The 9,637-nt window shown below is 35.1% G+C and overlaps 1 long non-coding RNA gene across 1 annotated transcript; it reads right to left on the reverse strand.

The window, feature by feature from the left end:
• Positions 1-1,458: 1,458 nt before the first annotated feature.
• Positions 1,459-6,835, reverse strand: LOC127737553 (uncharacterized). Its single transcript, XR_007999684.1, has 3 exons — positions 6,333-6,835; positions 3,363-3,523; positions 1,459-2,451 (listed from the first exon to the last, which is right to left on the reverse strand). It is a non-coding gene; the product is annotated as an uncharacterized LOC127737553 (long non-coding RNA).
• Positions 6,836-9,637: the final 2,802 nt, after the last annotated feature.

Genomic DNA, 9,637 nt, shown 5'->3' on the forward strand with positions numbered 1-9,637 from the left:
AGAGTGCTAAAACCAATGTGTCTTCGGACAACGACACCAACGTCATACCAATATACGACCGCAAAATTATTTTGTGGTCGTATAAAAAAGAAGATGTGGTATTAAGTCTATATTTGACTGTTTTCTTGATGAACACATTGGTCTTGAACAAAGTTGTAAGTAAGATATAGTCCCACTTCATGTTATTGTCTTGAATATGCATGAAATATTTGCCACTGAAACCCAAGTGAAGAAATCAATAATCAATCAACCTATCAATGTTCATTTTGAGCAAAAATAATCATCCTCTATGTATACTGTTGGTTACACCAAGTTAAATACAATGAGTTTGCTATATAGAACAAATATAACATCATCAAGAACAATGAACAAAAAGGTCAAAGTCATACATGTCATATGAACCATGCCAAAACTTAGCACAAAAGGACATACATCAATAGCAATAATTCTATACACCAAAGATAGTTGACTTGTTGATCAATAAACCATGAAAAGTCAAGGTCAGAAACCAACCAGAGTGATTTTTATAGTTCGTTCCTGTGTTGTACTGTTACACCACTGTCCCAGGTTAGGATCCTGCTAACATGTTTAACCCCGCCACTTTCTGTATGAATGTGCCTGTCCTAAATCAGGAGCCTTAGGTAATTCAGTGGTTGTCGTTTGTTTATGTGTTACATATTTGTTTTTCGTTCATTTTTTGTACATAAATTAGGCCGTTAGTTTTCTTGTTTGAATTGTTTTACATTTGTCATTTCAGGGCCTTTTATAGCTGACTATGCGGTATCGGCTTTGCTCATTGTTGAAGGCCGTACAGTGACCTATAGTTGTTACTTTCTGTGGCATTTGGTCTCTTGTGGAGAGTTGTCTAATCATGCTCATTGGCTATCATTCCACATCTTCTTTTTTATATAATATGTACATCTTACAATAATTCCACACCAAATATATTTTTCTGTTTGTTTATCATGTTTATAGTAATCGAGATGCAGACTTGACCCCGAATATATGCTTGTTTCATGAAATGAGGTCAAGATTAGGCGAATCTGCAACCATATCTGACAGACATGGCAGACATGGTTTTCTCTTTTGAATTTTTTCATATTTTTCTGGTCGGGGCTTTTGTAGCCGACTAAAGGCATGGGTTTTTCTCGTTGTACTACAATTGCTTAAATCAAGTTATTGAAAAGTCTGGAGGGTAGTTGTCTGATTGGCAATCATACCGCATCTCTTTATTTTTAAGATGAAAACAAGTAAATATCTTATGATGTGTGTCAATCAGTTACTGTCTCATTTGTTTTTATACGCTACATCTCTTTTTAGTCACATTGACAGCTGCAGGCATGACATGAACCCAGATCTAGAGTGGCAATACAGCAATTGTAAGGGGGTTAAAAGTCAAAAAAATTTGAAGAGTCTAAAGTTGAATAAGTTACAGAAACTAGATACTGAAAAATTAAATAAATAAATATCAACTGTTTTAATCATCTTGTATTTCTAATAAAGCCATATCAAGATCTTCGAAGTATTCATAGGCCGACAAATTGTAGTCTTCAGTATCGCTATCTGAAACAGCAGCATCTTCTTGCTCCTCGAGCTCCTCAACAACTTGTTCTGACAGAAATAACTTCTCAAGAGGTAACATATCACAGGATTCACAATTACAAGACTTAGTACACAAGTCACAGCATGAATGTTTCCTGCTTTCTTTCTTCATCAAATCATCCAAGTCTGAATTTCTGAGGAAATTACACATTAGATCCTTTCTCCTACAATCTTTAGCTTTAAGAATTGCCTTAACTTCCGGTTTCAACTTCTGCAAGTGGTATCCATTGTATAGGATAATGGCAACTGATGGATTTCCATCCCTCCCCACTCGCCCTATTTCTTGCAGCAAATCTACCAGATTATTTGGAGGTCCAAATAATACCACTCCACTACACTTTTTTACATCTAAACCCATTCCCAGGGCACTGGTTGACAAAATAAGTCTCAAAACACTACTTTCCTCCTTCAATGCATTAATTATGATGTTTTTGTTAACATCTGGAGTTTCAGAATGGAACATCTCAATATACTTGGCACAATGTGGCAATTCTGTTACAATGTATTTATAAAGTTTGGAAGTGTCATTTATCGATGAACAATACAAAAGTGTACGTGGGAAGTCCTGACTTTTTTCCTCTAATGCATCTACTAACCATGTCATTCCCATTTCAATTTAACTTTTAATTTTGGAAGATACATGTACTAGTTTAATATTAGACTTGTTTGGTGATAAATTAATTTCTGTTGTGTAACTGCTAGCTGCAATATTTCATGACTTTTTTCCTAAAGCTTACAGTGCAAGTTGCACTTAAAGCCAATACTGTAGCATCTGAAAAGAGGGATCTTAGTTCACCTACATTTGAAAACCATTTTCAATCCTTTTTTCTGTCTCCTTCATCTTGGCCCCTGAAAGAAAAATAGAAATAAGTACTTCTATAAAAACTTTTATAAAGGTAAATATCAGCACCTCTTGCCTAGATTGTTACTTCTTATGGCAAAACAAAATTAAATACATGTATGTGCTTGTCCATATTGTTATGTAACAGCCTATCAATCAGTAGTTGTTGTTGGTTGCTGTCTATCACATTTGTTTAGGGTTTTATTTTTCATACATTCTTATAATTACATTGTTATGGTTCATCATTTTGCAAGTAGTGGTCTTAAAAGAGCTTACTTTTTAGTATTAGGTTATCTCGTTCTTGAAAGCTGTACAGTTCTGTACCAGTAGTCTTAATTTTTTACTTCTATATTTTTGAAAATCTAAATTCATAAAAATGGGAAGGGAGTACACATCAATATATAGAAACAATTCATCAAAGTTTCATGCAAATTAGTTGAATAGTTTTTGAGTTACTGTCTGACAGGTTGACGATTGACAGACAGTCACAGGTTAGGGGAGGGTTGGGATCCCGCTTACATGTTTAATTAACCCTGCCACATTCTGTATAGTGCCTGTCCCAAGTCAGGAGCCTGTAATTCAGTAGTTGTCATTTATTTATGTGTTACATACATTTGTATTTGTTTTTCGTTCATTTTTTATGCATAAATTAGGCCTTTTGTTTTCTCGTTTGAATTATTTTACATTGTCATTTCGGGGCCTTTGTTAGCTGACTATGCGGTATGGGCTTTGCTCATTGTTGAAGGCCGTACGGTGACCTATAGTTGTTTATTTCTGTGTCATTTGGTCACTTGTGGAGAGTTGTCTCATTGGCAATCCTACCACTATTCTTTTTTATATAGACAACGGTATACCATAATACGTCCTGTAAATGTGGGAATAGAAATGAACATGGGGAATAAACATTGTATCCACTTACCAAATTGCTATTGTGTGAAACTCATCAATTACAACCAACTTAATGTTCAACTTCTTTAAACAAGTTCTCCAATAGGGATCCCCAACCAATGTTTCTGGAGATGCAAAAATGACATCTATCAACCCCTCTTTGATTTGATCGTCACTCTGGGGAAGATGATCCTAAAACGCAAAAAAAAATGTAGGTGGGCAGTCTCCAAAAAGACATATTCCTATGATAACTTCTATAATTTAAATGTACTCTGTACAAATACCCTTTCTCCATTTCACTGCGTTTGATTAAAGATTGAAATCCAATGAAATAATTCTTATTGTTGTAAAGTCCAATACAGAAATGAATATAGCTGAGATTTCAATGAATGCATGGCATATTTTCTCGATTTTGAGATGTTTCTGCCAATGTATCTGTTTTGCCATCCAACAAGGTCTTTTAGACTGCACTTATTCATATTTTTTTTTATTTTTTCATTGTTTAACACAAACATGACAAATAACAATCTAATTTAAAAATTAAGTTTCCCGCACGTTTCTGAGCCATGTAAAGCTGATTATGCTGTATGATTTTGCTCATTGTTGAAGGTCAGATGGTGACCTATAGTTGTAAACTTTGTCATTTGTTGTCTGGTGGAGAGTTGAGTTGGCAATTTTACTTCAAGTCTTGTACATGTACGACATCTTCTTATTCTTATATGCATGTATATTTGTTTTGAGATAGTTTATTAGTACATGTAATTAACAACATTTCCCTTGGACTCTGGTGCTTCATAAATACAACATGTAGTATATATCTTTATACAAAGTATGAAGAACTAGCATTATGGCCAAAACGACTGTAAAATACTGGCAATATGACCGATACAATCTGTTCTCGGTGAAATGAGACAAATTTATGTGCTACCATGGCTATGATCAACTGCTTCTGCAGTTTTTTTTTAACTTTGCTCATGTATATCTAAGTTTCATATTACTGCTTTGTTACTGTTAGTCATGTGTATGTGTTGATATACTGAAGTTTAAATGTATGCAGTGATCGGGAAGGACGTGCGCCTTGCGCTTATCGACCAGAAATGGCGCATAGAGTGACAAATGTAAGCGCCCGCGTGGCGCATGATATTTTTCACTTCGTTTTGAAACGTTGAGATATCGTCAAATGGATTTCCGATCGTATTTCGTGCCGCCATGTGTGAGTACACAACTGTGTAGTGTTTACTCCAATGATAGGAGCACCTATATATTTTTGGGACGTCTCGGGTGTTTTCCTATGGTAATATTAGCAAAATGCAGTATGACTGATAACCCAAAAAACGTAATAAACCATCATTCATGATATAATTTTTTTATAAACAACTTTAAATTTGTGAAAATTGGCTTGTACCTAATTATAATCTTTTAAGTAAGCTTGCTATTATTTCGATTGAAAAATCCAAAAACCTTTTTATGAATAGCATAGTATTTGTCTCCATAAAAGGGGCTTAACTGTCCTTGTCAATTTTTTTGGTCTTTGGCTCGTTTTGACATTTTGTAAACATGCCTTCAGCGAATTGTTGTTGTGTCTTATCGATTAACGTTGCTCTCTACTGTGAGATGAAGTAATATAGATTCTACCACTGCATCGAGTGTGTTACGATATTTATCCACTCGAGACAGTTAAATTTTCAAATTTAAAACGCGAGGCTCGCCGAGCGTTTTAAATATTTAAAATTTAACTGTCGAGAGTGGATAAATATCGTATTACACGAGATTTGGTTGTGGAATCTGTTTCTCTAATGATTTTCAAACAATACGCAGGCAAATTTATTCCTTCTTTTCGAATGATCTGCAAAAAGATGTGTTCTTTCTATGTGACGTCATCAGGCATGGTCGCCTTTTTTCATGCCGTCACAATAGGAAATTCAGAGGAAAGCAAGAAATTTCGACGTCATAATCGGATTTTAACCAATGAAGAACTGAGATCAAACGAACCACACGTTGATTAAATTTTTTTTTATACAATGGGTGCAGAAAGGGATAAATTGACAAAGAATTAGAGAAATAATAATACAAGTGCAGAGGAAATGTCAGAAACGTCCTCTAATACGGAACGTCTGGAATAAGTATGGTATCGACGAAGACCCAAATTTAATTTAAAAAAAACCATGAACATGAACAAGGGAACAGTACAAGTTTTAACATTGTAAATAAAGGTTATCGTAAATATTGCCCGGTTTGGAAGAAGTTATTGTATATTCATTGAAATTGAAATTACAAAATCACAGGAACAATATCCATGATATTAATTAGAATCATACTTGTAAGTACAGTGAAATATACACTTTTTTTATTTATTTTTTTTATTGTAAACGAATGGCCCACTCATTTGACAACATGGCCCATTAATTCTAAAAATGGCTCATTGAATTTATTTTTGGGGGGCCCTGGGCCCATAGAGAAAAAATCCTTCCAGATCACTGGTATGTTCCTGCAAATAAATTTTATTTTATTTGATAAGGCATACAAGTACATCTTTGCCTGGTCAGATGCGGATCCAGGACTATGGAAAAGGGGGCCCTGCATCTAGACACCATAAGGTGTGGGAATAACGTCTTAATACATTTTTGTAAGATAGAGGCATTGCATTAATTATATAAGTAGCTCCAACAGCATAGGCGGATCCAGGGGGGCCTAGGCCCCCCTTTGTGGGAAAAATTTAGTTGATTATATAGGGAATCACTGAAGCATGACTGGAGCGGGCCCCCTCTTAGGTCAGTCAGTGGGCCCCCTTACAAAAAGTTCTGGATCCGCCACTGTACAGGGGGATAACATGTCACCCCCTAACTGATTTCTCATGTGTTATAAACATCTTTATTATACAACACTGCCAACATAATAATTATAATATAAATTAGGTGTATAAATGGCATTAAATACTATAGTATAGACTATTCCATTTATTGAAGCCTTACTACCACTGCATGCTTAAAGTTATACTAACCTTTGTATGCAGCAGTAATATTTCCAATGTGCGAGAATTTTTCCACCTGGTCCTGCATCAGAGCTACTAAGGGACAACAGACTTAAACTTTTCAGTCAGAACTGTTTTCAATTTTACAATAACCTCCCGGACAACTGGAAGGTACAGTTGAAACGGCAGTGACTTGCCAAAACCAGTCGGTAGTACAGCCACGCACTTCTTCTTGTTAACTAAACACTCTAAAATTTCCTTTTCCTCCTTCTTTATATCATTTATACCAAATTTTGGCAAAACTTTTGTCAAAACGTTGTCCAAACAGGGCGCATCCATGTTTTTTAACGATCCGATAATGGTATACAAGCCCGTCGCTGATTGGTTAATCGAAATTGATTTTCTGCACGCTGATTGGTCGGTCAAAGTTCACCAAATTTGACCCTAGACATGACCCTCAAGCGGCTGTTGTTAGATCTCCCACGCGCGACATATAAACAACGAGGAGCAAGTGCGGAGATTTAATTTTAATTAGATTGGGTGGCAAAGGGTTATTTTCACATCAATGAAATTCTAATTTTTGTGGCAAATTATTTTAATATCTTAATTTTAGAAGGTTTACTGATTAATATGTCCCACCTAGTGCATTATGTTTTTCAGTCTGTGCGTCCGTTCGAGTGGGGCATCCACATTCTTGTTTTTAAAATCTTTTGACATAATGGAAAGTAACGAGGATTGTTCAAAGGTTTTTTATTGAAAGTGATTTCATGTTTACCAGAAGCAGGTTTTTAAAAAAGAAAAAAATTAAGACATTTGTCTTATTGTTTGTTAAAATGAGGAGAACAATTGGGAACTATATGTCAGTGTAAACTGGTTTTATAGATAGTCTGTCTACTTGTTTTTTCGGAGGCCGGTGCCTTATGAAAGACTTGGAACTAGTTCCAATCTTTCTAAAAACGAAATTGTAATGCATTAAAAACCGAAAATTCTAAAAACAAATTAAATGTGCAAAACACGACTAAGGCAATTTTCTTAATCAACTTATGATATCTGAACACCAGTTTACTACTGTAACTTAACGCGATTTATCAATCATTTTCCATCTTGTTCTGGTGATTCACAACCCGTTTATATCTTTGTTTTGACACTAAATTTATTTGCTGATTCTTCTTGATCCGTGTTTGACTCAAAGGTACTATATAATTATCTGGCATTATCATTGTTTTAACGCTACCAACATGTTGACTATTTTGATTTTAGTTTTATTGTCTTGGATGTTTACTGGTGTTAATTTACAATATCAAAAGTGTTAACGACCGAGTTGTTCCGTGCATACAGGAGGTATGTTTCGCTCTGTCTTTTCAATCAGTACGTTACAATTTTGCATTCATTTTATATTACTTTGATATATTTGTGTATGCACTCGAGTAAGAGCTGCATCCCTTTCATGTTGTTAACCTTTTATATATTTTAAATGGGTAAAAGTTTGAATATCATTTTCAGAACCCTTCTTGTGTCATTTGTTTGGTCTATAAATCATGAATTTTATGTCTAAAGCCAGAACTCTTCTGTGTTGTTAAGGTTTGGTCTATAAATGGATTTATGTTCTAAAGTTCGGAACCCTTCTGTGTTGTTTAGGTTTGGTCTATAAATGGATTTTATGTTCTGAAGCCAGAACCCTTCTGTGTTGTTAATGTTTGGTCTATAAATGGATTTTATGTTCTAAAGTTCGGAACCCTTCTGTGTTGTTTAGGTTTGGTCTATAAATGGATGTTTGTTCTAAAGTTCGGAACCCTTCTGTGTTGTTTAGGTTTGGTCTATAAATGGATGTTTGTTCTAAAGTTCGGAACCCTTCTGTGTTGTTTAGGTTTGGTCTATAAATGGATTGTATGTTCAAAAGCTCATTATCCTTCTGAGTTGTTTATGTTTGGTCTATAAATGGATTGTATGTTCTAAAGCTCAGAACCCTTCAGTGTTGTTTAGGTTTGGTCTATAAATGGATTGTATGTTCTAAAGCTTAGAACCTTTCCGTGTTGTTCAGGTTTAGTCGGTAAATGGCTTGCATGTTCTAAAGCTTAGAACCCTTCTGTGTTGTTTAGGTTTGGTCTATAAAAAGATTGTATGTTCTAAAGCTCAGAACCCTTCTGTGTTGTTTAGGTTTGGTCTATAAATGGATTGTATGTTCTAAAGCATAGAACCTTTCCGTGTTAATCAGGTTTGGTCTATAAATGGATTGTATGTTCAAAAGCTCAGTACCCTTCTGTGTTGTTTATGTTTGGTCTATAAATGGATTGTATGTTCTAAAGCTCAGAACCCTTCAGTGTTGTTTAGGTTTGGTCTATAAATGGATTGTATGTTCTAAAGCTTAGAACCCTTCCTTGTTGTTTAGGTTTGGTCTTTAAATGGAATGTATGTTCTAAAGCTCAGAACCATTTCGTGTTGTTTATGTTTGGTCTATAAATGGATTGTATGTTCTAAAGCTTAGAACACTTCCGTGTTGTTCAAGTTTGGTCTATAAATGGATTGTAGGTTCTAAAGCTCAGAACCCTTCCATGTTGTTCATGTTTGGTCTATAAATGGATTGTTTGTTCTAAAGATTAGAACCCTTCAGTGTTGTTCAGGTTTGGTCTATAAATGAATTGTATGTTCTAAAGCTCAGACGTCTTCTGTATTGTTCAGGTTTTGTCTATAAATGGATTGTATGTTCTAAACTTTGAACCCTTCTGTGTTGTTCAGGTTTGGTCTATAAAGGGATTGTATGTTCTAAAGCTCAGAGCCCTTCCGTGTTGTTTATGTTTGGTCTATAAATGGATTGTATGTTCTAAAGCTTTGAACCCTTCTGTGTTGTTCAGGTTTGGTCTATAAATGGATTGTATGTTCTAAAGCTCAGAACCCTTCAGTGTTGTTTCGGTTTGGTCTATAAAGGGATTGTATGTTCTCAAGCTTAGAACCCTTCTGTGTTGTTTATGTTTGGTCTATAAAGGGATTGTATGTTTTAAAGCTCAGAACCATTCCGTGTTGTTTATGTTTGGTCTATAAAGGATTGTATGTTTTAAAGCTCAGAAACCTTCCGTGTTGTTAATGTTTGGTCTATAAAAGGATTGTATGTTCTAAAGCTTAGAACCCTTCCGTGTTGTTCAGGTTTGGTCTATAAATGGATTTTAAACCAAAGGAATCATTTGTCGAAAAACAAACTGACAACACCATGCCAAAAAACAAAATACGATCAAAAGACCAACAACAGTCTACAAAACACAGCATAAAAAATGCAGACTGAGCAACACGAACCCGAACAAAAGGGAGGGTTGATCTGGAAGGGTAGGCGGATCCTGCTT

The sequence above is a fragment of the Mytilus californianus genome, unplaced genomic scaffold (assembly GCF_021869535.1).
Source record: "Mytilus californianus isolate M0D057914Y unplaced genomic scaffold, xbMytCali1.0.p SCAF_4, whole genome shotgun sequence".
In the NCBI taxonomy this organism is placed as follows: Eukaryota; Metazoa; Mollusca; class Bivalvia; order Mytilida; family Mytilidae; genus Mytilus; species Mytilus californianus.